At 41.0% G+C, this 17,739-nt stretch overlaps 1 protein-coding gene across 2 annotated transcripts in view; it reads right to left on the bottom strand.

Annotated features, from left to right (window-relative positions):
* The window catches only part of LOC140692920 (trafficking protein particle complex subunit 9-like), a 99,750-nt gene that overhangs the window by 14,674 nt on the left and 67,337 nt on the right, over positions 1–17,739 (bottom strand). The window contains exon 1 of one of the 2 annotated variants that reach the window (XR_012068541.1): positions 9,668–9,892. The gene's annotated coding sequence lies outside the window, so the exon portion shown is untranslated. Of the gene's footprint in view, positions 1–9,667 lie in introns of those variants that run through there. The other variant, XM_072957131.1, reaches the window with a different exon arrangement.

Here is a 17,739-nt window from a genome sequence, read left to right as displayed (position 1 = left end):
CCCAAATCTTCAACATTAATCTGCAAAGGCAAACCCGGTCCCCAAGGGAAAAGAAGCCTTAAGACGATGCTAAGGCCTCCAAAGTCCTCTCCACAACCATCAACCAAACTGCCTGCAGGTCTGCAGCTGCAGGAGGCTACATGTCTGCTTTTAAAGCAACCCCTTCCTGCCCTCGGGAATTACAATGTCCCTCTATGCCCTTCTCAGGGTAAGAGCAGCCGTTGCAGAACCTTGCAGGGCAGCACTGACAGGACTGGACAAAGAGGATCAGCGCTAAACTAAGCCTTCTGATGACACGAGCTTGTCACTCTGTCACTTTACAGATGAAGATATATATATAGAGAGGTGGGGTGATATTGCTCAAAGTCACACAGCTAATAAGTGGCAAAGTATATAACTCTGCTCCTTCCTCCTGTGTGACACCCAACTGGGACACTCACAGGGTTCTCTCGTGCCTGCCTGAACAGTCTTTTCCTATCACTCATGACACACCAGAGTGTCTGAACTTAGCCTGCATTTGCAGCATATTTTCCCTCCAGTTTCTCAGGAATAAGGCCGTTCGGGCCTGTATGAATTCCGGCTTCCTGAAATCTCCGTGCTCAGGCTGGCCTTGCCTGTGCATCCAGCCCGCTGCTCAGAGGCTCTTCCTCCACTGCAGGAGGACGTTTCTAATCTTCACAGGGACACCCCCTCAGGGAAGCTCTCCTCTCGCCCTCAGCACGGCAGGTGTCCCAGACCTCATCCCGAGCAGCCCCATTAGGACGGTGTCTGCCCAGCTCTGCTAGTCAGATCAGCAGCCTCAGAGCCAGGGATTATGCCCAGGTCACACTGCAAACCTACTGCCCGCCTCACAGTCCCCAGCCAGCAGGTCACCTGGAAGTCACAGCAAGTGCCCCACCCAATCCAGAAGTCTCTTCTTTTGCCAGCACCACTGATGACTGGTTTCCAACCTTTGGTCAGTTTCGCACAAAACAGCACCTTCTACAGTGAAGCGGGTGGTTTTTCTTCTGCGCCTCATCCTTACTGGAAATTTAAGGGAAACCAAAAGGCCTTTTCTCAACCCTTTTCTGATGACACCCTCCCACCCACAATACTCATATGCTCAAGAGTTTTGGATCCACATGATTTTCTTTCCCTTACGCTAAGTGGCTCAAAAAACTGTGGGGTTCTTTCTCCTTTGAGGGTATTAGTACTCAGTTTCTTGGCTTTAATCTGTTTTTGTCTCTCTCTTTAGTGACCCTAGCAGTTGCCACCTCTTACTCCCTTCAGCAGCCTCCCTCCCAACATCTAGTCTAGGAAATCAGCTGTGACGAGGGGCCCGGGGGCAGTCACAGAAGATGCAACTAAGGCACAGAGAGGCTACATAATTTGCCCAAGAAATCACCTTGAGCCACCAACAGAGTATGTCACGTCCCTCTGTTTAACTCTTATGCTAAGCAAGTTAACTTTTTGTAGATTATGTTTATAAACAGATGAGGTATGAAAATACATACAAGGACACACATCAACTCTAAGATATTCATTAACTCCACTATTTTGTTTCTATTTATTTTATTTCTATTAAAAAAATTAAGAGCCCCTGCAGTCAATATAGCAAAATTTTACTGGGTTTTAAATCCAGAATATAGAGGGGTTGTGTCATTACTCATTCTTATATGTATGTTCACAAGACAAAATGATTTGAAAGTCTCTCTCCCCTCCCCCTACTCACTACTGGCTCCCACCAGAGATCCCAGACCACACATCTAACAGCCTTTCACTTTACCCACAGCTGAACTCATCAGTTTTCCCCCAGAACTCCCTCTGCTGCTTTCCCTCCTCAGAACACAGCAGGACCATTATTTAACTCATTAATCCGCCCAGAAACCTGGGCCTTACTCCATCCTACCTTCACAGAAAGCATTGATCCTTTCCTCTTTACCATCTAAACATGCCTTCAATCTGTTCGCTTTTTCCCACTGACCATCCCACCTCTCAAGTTGAAGCCAACAACACTGCCCGCCCGGACTCATGAGTCTCCCAAGTGGCCCCACAGCCACTCTCCCCTACTTGAGACAAATGGGATTGTGTCACTCCCACGCTTTTTGGACTCTTTTCATACCCACTCTTCTTAGAATAAACTTCAATTTCTTCACCTGGTGAAGGTCTTTGCCATGAAACTGTCAGCTCAGGAAGGGCAGGACACGCCCTCGTCCCTGGGCCCTGCCCTCTGTCAGAGCATCAGCTTGGGAGGATTGAGTTCTTAGCAAACTACTTCACTTATCCATACAAATCCATGGTAGATTAGAAAGATTTTATATGTTGATCTCGACTATTAATTTGGGGATTTTGCACTGGCAACCTGCAAATATATATTCTAATGATTGTGTCTTCTTAAAACCACACCCAGATTAAAGGAGTATTTGTGGAATGCCTTCGGAGTAAAAGGGACTGTACTTTTACAGATTTTATGTTTTATAATATGAACAACCCGGACAGGGTCAAAAATAGAACCGCCTCACAAGTGACAGAAGACAGGTGGGACGCATATAGCAACAGGTCACAAAGATGGAAAGAGCAAAGTTGTTTCTCCAACCCCCGAAAAAATTCCTCCAATAACTGAAAACTCAGAATTTTGAAAGTAAAATACTATCATCTAAACAAAGAAAATAAATAATCCTCTTCATCAGGGTTTCTAGATCTGACTGCAGAGTTATTAGCAGGCCATACTGAATCCTAGCACAGAAAAATCAGATGGACTAGTGGTGAGTAAGTTCCAGGAAAACGGCAGTAATTCCTCCACTTGAAAGAGGACACACACTCACTTGTTGAAGGTGATTGTAAACCACATTTTGCAGAAATTCAGAAGATTCAGGCACCGCTTCTAGATGGTGATGACAAGGAAGGACGGCTTGGATGCATGCTTCTAACTGAGTCACCGGCATTCTTACACTGCAGGGGGAAATGGAGGCCCTCAGCCAAGAGCACAGATGTTCCTGTCATGTATCCCAGGCCGTGCCTCGGGGACTCAGTGTCCTGTAGCAGTCCGGCCCCAGGCGAGGACCCGCAGCGTGGCCCACGCAAGCAGGAGGGGCACTGTGCTTGAGAAATCCCATCCCCGATGGGGGCAAGAGGGGCTGGTGGGGTTGTGTGAACCTATAAATGCTCATAGAAATACACCTGCATACATTCAAGTGATAAAATTCAAAGTAGCAGGCTATTTGAAAAAATTTCAATTGTCAGTGTTAATTTTACCATTCCATTCTGCTTGTCCCCTGCACTCTGAGACGGGCTTAGGCTCTCTCACACTTGCAGCTCTGATGCAATAGTTGTGAAGTTATTTTACTTTGCTGCAAGTGTCTTCGCTCCCAGTGTCACTGTGACTGTCGTCTCTTAAAACAGTCAGATATCCTCCTGGATCTATCAGGATCTATCCCTGAGTTCCTTGCTCCTGCTTCTCAGATCCTGAGATAAAGAACAGGTGAAGGCACATGACTGGAAAAGTCAATGTGGACTTGACCAAAGTCCTCAGTGACCACCTAGGTGAGTGCTGCCCACCCCTTACCTTCGATTCTCAAGGTTCTGCCCAGGGTGACATCCAGACAGGAGAGAGTCCTGGGCCCTATTAAAAGCTGTGTGGCTTGGGTGCAGGGAAAGCTGCAGGTGCTGGTTCCATAGCCGGTCCCATCCACATCTCTGCTCCTCTCTCTCCCGAGACCCCGCTGCCAAGCCCCCAGGCTCCCTGAGCTTCTGTCCTTCTCTTCTACACTACTTCAAGCCCTTTTCCTCTTCCTTTATTCCCTGATTATCCCCAGCTGGAGTGATATTTCTTTTTTTTAACATTTTTTATTGATTCATAATCATTTTACAGTGTTGTGTCAAATTCCAGTGTTCAGCACAATTTTTCAGTCATTCATGGACATATACACACTCATTGTCACATTTTTTTCTCTGAGATTTATCATAACATTTTGTGTATATTTCCCTGTGGAGTGATTTTTCTATCATAGAATCTGAAAAAATTTCCTGCAACTGAAAAAGAGGTGCCAGAGGTCAACGCCCATATGGTGGTTCCTGAAGAGAGCCCCTGGTTAGGGGAACCCTCACCAACACTCACGGGGCATCAGGCATGTTGCAGGGTCGACCACCCCCAACAAGAGTTTGTTGTGACCCCAAGGCACGCACAGCATCCCTGCTCACTAAATTGTAGTTGTAGTCCTTTATTATGAAGCAAAAATAAAAAAATTGCTCATGTTTCTTACTAAAATTATTTATGAGGGAGAAAAAAATTGTAATAGAAAGAACAAATTTCACTCCATGTTAGATGTGTTCGTTTGGCTTTAATCCTGTACCTTGTTTTCTAGGCTCAGACTTGCTATCTCTGCACCTTTTGTAAAAGAAAGTTGCCTTTAGCCTGAAATATCCAGGAGGGCCTATTCTCCGGGCTCTGATCTTTAAGGATATTAGCTCTTCTACACTTATGTATAGATGGAAAGTTGTAAAATAGGGAATAACCATTCTTTTTTTTTGGAGGTTTTACGGGGGCACCATAATTTGACCCACATGGACAGCTGCAGGAACAAAGGATTTCAAGGACAAACAATTCATACAGCAAGAAGTTTGCAACAACCAGCCACATCCCCGCCCCTTTTTGGTATAAAAGGAGACTGAATTCTGCCCTGGGGAAGAAAGATCTACTGGATATCAATATGCCATTTTCTGGGTCTGCCAGCTTTTCAAATAAAGTCTCTTTTCCTTACTCCAACATCTCATCTCCCGATTTATTGGCCTGTCATGCAGCAAGCAGAACGAGTTTGGACTTGGTAACAAAATGACTGCCTTAGGGGTAGTATGTCTCCACTGTTACCTCATTTCCAGTATGTCACAACCTATCAATTTTATATGCTTTTTAACAACACGAACAAAAAACCTATTATAAGGAATTGATTCCACAGAAATAAAATTATTTCTACTCCTTCAAAACTTTTTTCTTTTCTATTTTATTTTGTTTTGCATATTGAAAAGAAAATAAAAGTCAAATAATTTTATTTCACGTATTTTTATAGATAGATATTGTAAATACTACAAAGATATTTAAATTGCAATAAAAATTGTTCATATATTAGTATAAAGATATATACACAATCAATGCAGATTAGGAAAGGAGTAGATATTTACTAAAAATCCACTGCACATCCAGTCTTTTACAAGCATATCCTGGAATAAAAGCTCTATTATCCAGGGCCCCCCCACCCCCATTCTCACTACCGAGGCCCTTAGTAATCAACTACCAATGCACCAGCATAGAACCATGCGATCACTATTTTAGGTATAAATGAGGGAATTAGCTCATTCAATTCTAAAACAGAAACCTTAAAGTAAATACTGAACTTATTTACAGATAAACAAATTTGGACACAAAAAATACAGTTTCTCCCCAAATTCACAAAAATAATAACTGGTAAAGGCAAGATTTGAACTCATCTGCCTGATTATATAGCTATGGTGGAAATTCCCTTTGACTGTGGAGGAGCAGCAGCACAGCCTATCACCCTATTTTTGGATCTGGCTTTAGACAGCCTGAGACAGCACCCCTTCCTATGGAACTCGAGGGCAAACGATAACAATAAGGATTTTATATTCAGTAGTTTCTTAGATCTGATTTATATAAAGTGTCAGCAGTTCAGCAGAAAACTCTGGGAAATATGAGTGGGTCCAGAGCTTTTTGCTGATAAGAAATTCAATCTATCAGGACAGAGTGACCTTCTCATGAGAGGCCTCATGGACAAAAACTAAAGGCAGCTGAGCAATGAAAACTAGCAAGAACATGGAATTCAAGAAGAAGGATCCCTACCATCCCCTGCCCATTTGCCTCTTCACCCTTGTGGACAAGATGGCAGAAGATCCAGGTTCTTGTCCAAGTTACAACATCATGGATTCTCACCCATAAAATGTTACGACTCTATGCTGTCTTAAGTCCTTTCCAACTCAAATATGATGACACCAATATCTCAGCAGAATGTCTATGTCTCCACTTTCTCTCTTCTATTAGGAGACTATATCTATGTCTACAAAGCAGAAATTCAATTAAAAACACCATGCACGAAGCCTGGTGAATGTCTGTGTAAGAGACACTGTTCTCACGCTCAGTGAGTGAAAACTCAGAAAAAGTGGTCCTTCTCCCTCTGCAAGTGGGAGGTAGCCTGATTGTGTGTGTGTGTGTGTGTGCACGCGTGTGTGTGTAAATCAAATACAATGTATTCTGGGATGTGCACAGTTTTTTTTATGTTACTATCATTTCATGAGGATGAGCCAACCTTTTAAGTAATTTGAATCTAGTATTCTGAGAGAGTCTCAGGTTCTTTTGGTGGAGGATGGGAAAGGGGAAACGAATGGAGAAAAGAAATAAATGAAGCAAAGGTGTAAGGATACTGCTAGGGAAAGGTAAGACATTAATTTTGTTCCTACTTTCATCACACACAAATTAGGGACTGGCTTTCCCCCATGTCTTGTCAAGCACTGAGTTGCAGAAGAACAGCCGACAGCCCATTTCTCACTGAGCTTGTGACTGTACGTGGCATCTTATAGACACAAATTATTTAACCTGATCAAACAATCTAGCAGCAGGCTGTATTTCTCCTATTTTGAGAGACAAGAAAACAGGAAGTGAAAGAGGGTATATAGCTTGACAAAAGTCAGAGGACAAGTAAACTAAAGAGGATGAATTCAAACTCAGATCTGAATGCAGAGTCTGATCTTCCCACTCCCAGGGCTGGAAAATCCTTAACACACAGGGTCCCCAGCTCCTCTGTATTATTCCTGGCACCAAGCATTTCCCATGGCGATATTCTCCAGTTCTCAGACACAGCGCTCTGTGCAGCCAATAACCTCCATTCGACCTTGATCATCTACCTGCCACGCCCACCAGGCTTCACCAGGCAGGAAAGCTGGCTTTCAACTGCATACAAAGCCACCCCTGGTTTATCCTGGACTCTTCAGTGGCTTTTCCAGCATAAAGGCAGCCATGAAAGTGCTCACAGTTTGTACATGAGCCACACTACCTCTCTCCATCTGTCTCCCCACGTATAATACTTTGCTATGACCATTTTGAGAATCTTGAAAACAAATTTTTAAAAACAGAAAAGAAAGGATTCTGTAACAAGTACTTAATACTTAGAATTTTAAATGAGAAATTACAAAGTGAGTATTTACAAACCGAATCTGCCTTCCTAGGTGTCAGTTTTAACAGTTAAAAAATATAATAGCAAAAAATTCTCACTTAAAAAATTAACAAAATCATCAACAATAATCTGGAATAAACTCAAAAACAATGCCCATGTTGTACATGGAGAAATTACAGGACTGTACTGTGGGGTAAAGTAAGAAGTGTGAAAGTAGAGACATCAACCTTTTGTATGGAGGAAAACAGTTTTGTAAAGATGTACGTTCTCCTAAAGATAATTCAAAATTACTAAAAAATCCCATGACAACACATATCCTTTTTTTTAACTTGAAAAAATTATATTAGAATTCTTCAGGAAAAATGAAGTCATAATTAATACTAGCAAAGAAAAATAGGGATCGAAAAGCAAATCAAAAAATTTGCACTGTCAGATATTAAATAAATGTTTACAATATGTAAGATATAGTGCTAGTGTTGGAAAGTAAGATTGACAGAAATAAATCATGAGCTCAAAAAGAGACTCTAGTGTACATAAGTATTTTTTACAGGTGGGATTTCAAATTAAAGAGCAAAGTAGGAATTCAATAATTGTCTTGGGACAATCACAGAATCCCCTTGAAAAAACAAATTCTATTCCGGTCATAATGACCGCAAGAAAAATTACAGAAAATGATGTAAATATTAGAAAGTACTAATAAGAGCAAATACAACTCTTTGCTCATATCAATTCAGCTTCTCCTCACTGTAACAAGTACCATTATCATCTCCATCTTAGAGATTAAAGAAACCTACAGAAGAAATTTATACCATTATAAGAAAGCATTTCTAAGAATAATATCAAGAATAAAACCCAAAAAGAAGACATTTACTCTCTTAAGATTATTTTGGGCCACAACAAAAATGAACCTACTGAACAAAATGAAAGGCAAGAAATGACAAGGAAAAGCTCTCTGATACATGTTGATGAAGATAAGGGGTTAATGTTCATAACATACAAAGAGCAGTCACAAAGCAACAAGAAGCTCCCTCACTTAAATGTGCGCAAAGAACAAAAGGGATCATTCACTTTTTAACAGTTAGATGGCTAATGAGTGAAAAATGCTCAATACCTCACTGGTCATCAAGTGCAAACTAGAACAATGAAAAAGCACTTTTGCTCATCATATTGGCAAATATTTTTAAAAGATATTCTAGCTAGTGTCCATCTTTGAGAGAACAAACTGTGATCGATCTTTAGGAGGATGACATGTCAATGGATATCTAAACTCTGAAAAACGTGTGTACACACTGACTGAACTCCACTTTAAGGAATCGTTTTGTTTAGAAAAAAAATCAGTTCAAAAAGATGTACTCATCAGAGCATTTACACAGCACTGTTTACAATGGTGGGAAGAAAAGCTGAAGTGAAATCATATCCAGCGATAGAGAATTGGTTACATAAGTTATTCTACATCTTTTCATTCCCCACAGGAGGAGGAATTTCTAGATTCACTTGAAAGGAGCCTGTGATTTATGTAGTTGTCACATCCAAGGGCTAAATTTCCAGAAACCTTAACAAAAGGAATACTCACACAAGATCACAGGAATGTTTGTACAAGAAGGATGCCAGTCAAACACTCTTTCTGACAGTGGAAAATGGAGAAAATTTAAGTGTTCACCATCAAGACAATGATGTGTTAAATCACGGCGAGCTGTGGGCACTAAAGTTCCGGTGTTTCGGCGTGGTCCAAGGCCTTGTCACCAGTACTCTCCCACTAAAGGTGTCCTTACACAAGAGACCAAACCTGCACATCAGGAGACCTCTCTACTCTATCTGAAAGGACCGGGTGAGTCTGGAGGGGGAGGACGTCTATGATATATACCTGAGTGAATAAACCGAGCTGCAGAAAACTTACAGTATGGCCTTATTTTTCCATAAAGCATATATACACACACATATACATAGAGTTCTCATACACGTGTATGTATGTGTATATATATATATGACAAAGGCATAAAGGTCATGAAATATATACTCCACATTGTCAGCAGTTTTTACTCTCAGGAAAAAAGGGGAAGGGATGTAGGGGCCTTTTGGTACCACAACAGATCTCTTTTCAGAATTTCAGTTAAGTATACTTGGAATTTAAAAGTTTATTTAAGTCCAAAGTAAAATGGACGAGGACTCCACAAGACAGAATGCTATACTGGTCATTAAAAATCATGTCAGGGGAGATAGAATATTGTAGAAAAATGTGTAATAAGCCGAATGGAAAATGGAGGTCTCCACACAGTAAACAGGCACACATTGCTCGCTGGTTTTTATGACAGAGGTGATACACACTGATGAAAAGAACAGAAAATAGATGTTAAAGTGTTAATTATTATCTCTGAGTACTGGGACAAGGATAGACGCTTTTGACCCTTTTTTCAGAATTTTATATTAAATACACATTATTTTTCATCTGAAAAAAGCATTTTTAGATGTCTTGTACTGCACATTGGAAAAAATACACGAGTACTTACAGAAACAAATAACTAGGAGACACCGCAGCACCGTCACACAGTGTAGAAAGGGCGATCCTGAATAACACCACGCAGTTACATAAGGACCCACAAAGTGAGAGCACCCGCTGTAACAGGGCGCGGCCCCCTTCCATTTGTCAGATGTGTCTTCAGGGCTGAGGCAGTTCTGAGCACGGCCAGGGTCAGTGCTGGTGTCTGGATGGATGCCACTGAAGGTGAGGGCACCTGCAAGCCGAGAGGAAGAACAGAAATCATCCTCTGCTTTTTCTGTCTTATTTCTTTGTTACTTTTAAAGAGAGGAGTAGATAAGATAAACTGAATCTTCCCTACTGAAATTTCAGTAATGAAACCGTTTTTAAAGTGTTCACAACTTATATTCTGCCTATAACTGTCTTTTCAACAAAGCATCATATTTATTACATGCTAATTAACTCAGTTAATTAACTACCTGTTGAAACCTATTAAAGAACATGAAATACACTACGTGAAAGCAACAAGCCTGCAGTGACTACCTCAGCTGTCTTGACGGCAGTGCAGTCAGCCCCCACCATCACGTGGCCCTGAGCTCCTGATGCTGGTAAGAGAGCACGCTGCTGCCTCAGATGGAGAGAAACGTTAAAAGCATTTTCTGAAATCTACAGCACTGACAAAACATAACTGATAAAACCCAGGCTCCTTTGAGGCTGTCATTTCCGTTTCTGGCCAACAACCGTCAATGAGCAGAAACACCCCATTCCCGAGTCATGGGACTCACGTGGGCAGCAGTTTTGGAGAAATTTCCAGGTATAGAATTTAAACCAACTATACATAAAACTCTGAAAAAGAAAAGATGCAATACTCTGATTTTGGAAGACACTCAAAATATTCTCCTAAGCCTTGGTAGTTGGAAAGGCTGGGCTTCTCCTAAGCCAGTTATTTATTTCACAGCCAGTGAGCATCTCCCACAAACCCTGCTTCCCTGTGTCTGCTGGGAGCCTCAGGCACAATGATGCTTTCGATCTTATAAGTCACAAGGCAGATTCGTGTGTCACAAGCCTGCAACTCTCACACAGGCTCAACTCTGAGCCTCACTGTCTGAACTTGGCCCCATTTTCTCACCTGTTTATTTGATATCTGTTCTGTAAGCTGCCTGAAATGCTTCCTGGAACAAGTCAGAAGAATGAGTGGGTAGAGAAACGGACAGATGGACAGGTGAGAGACGGGCAGACAAACAGAGAGACTCCAAGAGAAGGGGAGAAAACAAAATTTCCTATGCAAAACCCTCTTCTAGTCAGGGAAGAAAACCACCACGAAAAAGTGTGAAGAGGCAGGTGGCCTAGGACTGTTTCCTGGATTCCATGAAATGTCACACCAAGAGATGAGAGGGTAGAACTATAAATACTAAAAGAAAAAAAGCATGCATGTTTGAAAAATATATCTACATTATGTACTTTCTAAAGAATAGATTCAAATCAGCAAGGCTCAATAACACAATCCTTGGGTATTTACAGAAGTGAGAATCCCATCTCCAATCCACAAAGCATCCCTTTGGAGCACTGAGAGTCTACACGGGGCGGTCATATAGCCATCACCGCAAAAGCTGTGCTATCCTGCACTTACAAAAAACGAGCAGCTGTGCTCGGGCTGCCCACGAGCGTCATTTACAGCCCACAGCACCCCTACGGGGGAGGGATGACTTGCGAGCCCTGTCTCTGCAGGACAGAAAACAAGTCTGGGTGAGGCTAAGCCGACCTACCAGTTCTCTATCTCACAGGACTTGTCACTCCAGAGCAGGACTCGAACTCGGACCCACGTTTGTAACCACAGTACTACCGTACTTTATGTGCTTTTTGTGTGTATAATACATTTGTTTCTGGCATGAAAGTGTATTTAATAAATGATCGGTTGTCTTGTCTATCTCATTAGCTCACAATCTTTATATTTTTGAAATGTACTCTTCCCCTGGAGAAATGAACGGAAAGAGCGGTGGTCAGAATGACGTGGGGCTCCATTCTTTATCTGTTACCTCATCTCATTTAAGTCCCCAACCAGGGAGAAGGAGCAAATGTTCTCTTCAACTTTTAAAGAGAGTGCACCAGTGATGGTGACTTACTCAACTCCAAAACCAAGTCTGGGGGAAGGGCACATGCAGCAACGAGAGCAGTATCACCTGTAGGAAGGGAAAAAGAGCTCAGGGGATGGCTGAATGGGTCAGCCTGATTTAATTTCAATTGATAATTCAATAACACACTCTAAAAATACTAGCATGCAATGGATTTGCTCTTTCTTGACATCTAGCAAGTTTCCACAGCCCACATGTAACATTATCATGAACTAGTGAAAGGAAGAGTCCACAGACAAGGAAAATCAATGCCACAGGCAGGCTGAAACCCAGGCTGGAGGAAAGGAAGATAAAGGGCATAGTTAAGAAGAGGGGAATGTCTGGGAAAAAGACATCATAACAAGGACTCTCAAGCATCATCCAGCAATCATATAATCATTCTTTCAAGACAGAGTTACTTAGGTCCTATTTTGTGCGAGATTTTACAAAGGGCAAAGAGAGACCACAGCGTCCATGGTGGCAGCAAGTTGCGGGGCTATAATACAATTCTAATCCCGGTACCTTGCACACTTGTCCTCAGTATAAAGGCAAAAAATAAAGTAAAATAATACTATGTAAACTCTACACATTGCTGAAAAAAAATTAAAGAAGACCTAAATACCTGGAAAGGCACACCACGCAAATTCCTGGATCAGTTGACAGCATTCTTGGGGGGGCAGCGCTTCCCAGAGAGATGCATACATGCAACGTGGTCTCGATCACAATCCCAGCGGGCTCCTCTGTAGTAACTGTCTAGCTGCTGCTACAATTCATATGGGAATTCGAGGGTCTCAGTAACCAAAACGTACTTGAAAGAGAAGAACAAAGTGAGAGGACTTGTAATTCTGAATTTCAAACCTTACAACTGTATCTCCAAGTGAGATTAGAGGCCATTTTTAAGTTATTATTGTGTTTATCCTTATTTTCTAAATTCTGTACAACGAATATACCTGTTACAATAAGAAAAATAAAAAGTAAGGTATCTTTTAAAACATGCACACCGATTCATTCATTGGGAAAAAATTATTTTATCAATAAAGAGGTAAACAAGTATCTAGTGAAAAAGGACTATTTAAAAACAAGTGTGCATTTACAATTTTCATAAATTGAAAACTGAAAAGCACAAACACATCAAGTTTCTAGGGAGACTGGTGAAACATATTAATAATTATTTTCAAAAATTCTAATTGAACAATGAAAACTCAAGAAAGGGAAACTCGTGATTGACAGCCAACAGCAAACACGTGGAGAGCAAAGGCCTAGAAATCATTGTTTCTTTAACTCTGCTACTAACTCAATAGGAGAGAAAATTCCTCACTGAGGGGACAGTGGAATCCCATGCATAAGATACGATACACAGTACAAACTACAGTAGTATCGGGAGTGAATATCTTAGAAGAATCCTGAAGTAACAATGTTGCTGAAAAACTATAAAAACACTGACAGACAGATTAAAACACACAGTCATATATATTATATAGAAACATATGAAGTCTGCTCCCATGTTGCATAGAAATACAAACATATATGTTCATTTATGGGCACTGATTACTTTATCCCAGGTAGAATATTTCAACTAAAGCAAATAATCAATATTACACTCCTCTTGTCAAATCTACTTGGTAAGTTACTCTGCTATGTAACCATAATGTGTCTAAGATAGATCTAAAATTACTGAAAAAGAGCTTTGTACGGTTTCTTGAATTCTTTTCAAAATTCCAAGCTTAATTTTAAAATAGATCTGAGCAGTATTTCTATATTACCTTTTCCCTTGTGAAATGAACAACACAGTCTGTTGTCAAAATTCTGTCCTTACAATGATTCACGAGCACCGTATCCTCACAAAACTGCTGGACAGCAAGGAACTATCCAGACACTGTGACCAAATAAATGAAACACAAGGAAGACAGTGACCCTATTCTGGAGGGCTTATAGTCTGTGTCAACACTGGGGTTTTTACTTGATTGGTTTGATTGGGTAGCAAAATAAAATCAATCAAGTACTTTCTTTGAGCATTCTATAAGTCATGACTGTTTTTAGTGTCATTAGCAGGAAAGACTTAAGCATGACTTGATTAGGTCAACTAGCAACAATCATCACTGGAGAGTGAGTAATAAAGAAGTAAACTGATAGCAATGCTTCTGCCTACATGAGACCTAAAATAAATCTATATTGATCTCCGAAAGGAAAATGAGGAGATGAGGTCCCCAATGAGAAAACAAACTAACAAGAAATCAGAAAATGAAAGGCGTTTTCATTAACGATTCCAGGCAGTAGTGGAGCATGGTGGTGAAGATCACAAATGCTGGGGACAAACATGAGGGTCTGAAATCCCACAGCACTGGGTAGCTGTGACACTGATATTTCAGTGAAATTTTCTGCATCTCAGTCTACTATCCATAGACTGGGGACAAGAACCGCACCCATCTCCTAGAACGTTCCTACAAATTAAGTTATTTTATATATAAAAGCTTAAATAAAATACCTCAGAATTTACATAATACCCCAAAAGCCCAAGGAACAAAGAAAACAGAGATAAATTGGAGTTCATCAAAATTTAAAACTTTGCTTCAAAGGGCACCATCCAGAAAGTGAAAAAACAACACACAGGGGAAAATTTTTTCAAGTCATTTATCTGATAAGGAATTTGTATCTCCAAATGAAGAAAAAAAAAACCCTATAACTCAACAATAAAAAGGCAACTCAATTAAAAGGTAAATAAAGGATCTGAAAAGGTATTTTTCAAGGAAAATATACAAATGTCCAATAAGCACAATGAAAGAATGTTCAATAGCATTAGCTGTAAGGGAAATCAAGTCAAAACCAGTAGGAGAAACCGCTTCACACTCACTACAATAGGTTACAATAAAAAAAAAGGGTAACAAGCACTAAAGAGGACACAGAGGAAGCGGAGCCCGCAGCCCTTGCTGGTGGGGACGTAACACAGCGTGGTCACTTTGGAAAACAGCCTGGCAGGGCCTCAGAGAGTTGAACATTTGGTTTCTGACTGACCCAGCAATTCTGCTCTCTGGGCACACACGTAAGAGAAATGAAAACAAATATCCACATAAAAAATCCCACATGAGTGTTCACGGCGACATTACTCATCACAGCCAAAAAGCAGAAACAACCCAAATGCCTATCACCTGATGAATGGGTAAACAGTGGGGCCCAGCCATAGAGTGGAATGTTATTCAGCAATAGCATAGCATAGAATAGTGACTAAGGCCACAACATGAGAAAACATTGAAAACGTTACTCAGTGTGAAAGAAGTCAGTCACAATAGACGTTTCCACTTATATGAAGTGACTCGATTTACATGTAATGTCCAGCACAGGCAAATCCACAGAGAGAAAAGTGGCTCCTTGGGGCTGGGGGAGGATGGGGAAGATGGGAATGTCTGCTTATGCATACCGGGCATCCTGTTGGGGGGATGAAAATGTTCTAAGATTGAATGGGATGCACAATTCTGGGCATAGAGTAAAAACCGCTGTACATTTTAATGGGTGAATTGTATTAAAACTCTTAAGAACAAAAGGACCTTGGGCCAGTATCTTCCATAGTAAATGCAAATTGCTAACTTTTATTAGAGGAAAAAGAAACTGCCCTCAGCATGAAAGCAGGAGATCAGCAAATGTGAGTTAACCAAAATTGGACAAGAGCATTTCACTTGAAACAGTTGCTGAGTGTACACGAAATATTCAGAAATAGGAAAATCACATTGACATCACGAAGAAGGATTCTGTTTCAAATGCAGATCAAGGATTCGGCAAGCCCAGCTGCCAGAAATGACCAGAGAAGAAACCTGGTTTATTAAACTAGCACCAGAGACAACAAGGAATGGTGATGAGGAAAGCAGGCAGCGAATATCTGGAACAATTTGCTACAAATAATTTCTCCACCGAAAATTTAAAAATAAAATGAAAGTGATGAAATGCTCTGTTGACATCACGTGAATGGGCTTCCTTCGGTGCTTGACTGTCCTGTAACCCCGATTGAGAGACTCAGGAGAATCAGCATGGCTCCTGGGTGTCCCCAAAGGACTGCCCACCAGCACGCTGACCACCATCACATCTGCCAGGGTTGAATTGCAGAGAAGAGACCAAGTTCTGAAGGGCACAGAAAATGTTGACAAGGGCAGAAAAGGCTGAGGTCAGTCCTGGGACAGAGGCCCTCTGAGCAGAGGCCAGAAGGCTGCAGGTGAACCGCAGTAGACCTGGGGCAGGAAGGGATCACGAGGGAGCGTATCTCAATTCTCTTCTGTCCCTTCCTCTGGTAGGAGAGATAAAGCCTGCATCCTTCTCACCTGGAAATGTGGGTTCTGGCTGGCAGAAGTCTTACCGACACGGAATGATTATTAAAGACTCTGTGGAAAAAGTCAAGAAACCAAGAGGGAGTAGGGAGCCATCTCCATGAGCCTCTCAAATGCTCCCATATTTATTGTGTATAATCAAAGGAAAAATTCGTTTGCAGTTGTGAAATAATAAGGAGGAAATTCGGGAAAGACAGGATGAGGCAGAGATTATAGAATACACAATGAGTAAAAAGGATTAGTGTATCTTTAGGGAAGTCATGGGGTGAGGGGAACAAGATACATTTTTAGATATGTTCATTACAAAGTAGACCACCAGACCAGCCAGGTCCTTGTTTTGGGGATAATACACTATCTAACAACACACAAGCCCAGCGTTTATAGCTGAGGGTCTTGGTCCTTGCATTGCAACCAGCAGAGTGCTATCTAAAACCTCAACTACACAAGCAAAGCATTGTCTCTGCTTTTTAAGGCAAGGAGACTGGAGTGGGGATGCACAGGCACTTGCTTGCAAAGCAGTATCAAAGCATATTTTTTCTTCTTAAAATTCAGAGGCGACTGGGGTGTGTTACAATTTGTTAACCCAATCATGGGCTCCCACATGGAACCATTATGGAGGACACCCTAGGATGACAAATACTGGATGTGGGTCTTTTCCTGCCATCTTCAGCCACTCTAGCAGGGTCTAGGCACATCCGAGAATAAAGATCCTACAGAACCACCCACACTCTTAACTCCTGGTGCTTGAAACTTAATTTTAGCTCTACACAACTTAACATAGAAAAGTTTCAGAAATAAAAGATATAATATTCCTTTTATATCTCATCATATTACTGATTTTTCTGATTGCTCTAAGCTGCTTCTACTTGGTAAAGCACCTCATTCTGCAGCTGAATTCAGTAATTTCCATTGTACATTTCTAGCCAGTTTGGGCTCTCTAACTTCTATTGGTCAAATACCGATACACTTAATTGAATTCTTTGTTTATCAATTTCAGCCAGGAGGAGAGGGAGTGTCACTCTTTTCCTCAGCCCACCCTCAACTCTTTTCTCATCAACTCAGGCCTCCTGAAAACAAAACAAAGCATTTTTTTCCCTTCTACTCTTTCCACAAACCCAACATGAAACATCAGCCTGGAGAAAGTATTCAACACAAATGTTAAAACAAAAATCTATAAACCTGAAGCCACTCCATCTCCGAATCATGATACACAATGACATGAGAGTAAGTGTGTCAGGCACAAAGCATGCGGGAGTCTGACCACCTGATTTCTATTCTTCAAAGGAAGGAAGGTTTTCGTATTTTCTATTATCATTCTTGGTCATTGTTTCTGATTATGCCAAAAAATAATTTATGAAATATTTATGCACTGCAATAACTGATTTTTATTGTATCAATTTTAGAAGGCATTCAGAGGGGATAGGAAAACCCACCTCTGTAAAAAATGCAATATTTCTTCCCCTGTTAAGAACATGTATACAAAATGCAACAGAGAATTCAAATTCTTGTGGAGAGGAGCAAAAGCCACAGAATCAAAGCAAAGTCATTACAATGAGTCAATTTAAAATTCACTGGACAAACATGTTCAATGCATTCAAATAATTTTAAAGGCATGCTGTAAACCATTCACTTAATGATCTGCAGACTAGAGGAAGAATTTCCCTCTTTAACAGACAACA

Source organism: Vicugna pacos, unplaced genomic scaffold (assembly GCF_048564905.1).
Source record: "Vicugna pacos unplaced genomic scaffold, VicPac4 scaffold_19, whole genome shotgun sequence".
Lineage (NCBI taxonomy): Eukaryota > Metazoa > Chordata > Mammalia > Artiodactyla > Camelidae > Vicugna > Vicugna pacos.
Note: the sequence above shows the minus strand (reverse complement) of the source record. Positions and strands in the feature narration are given on the sequence as shown.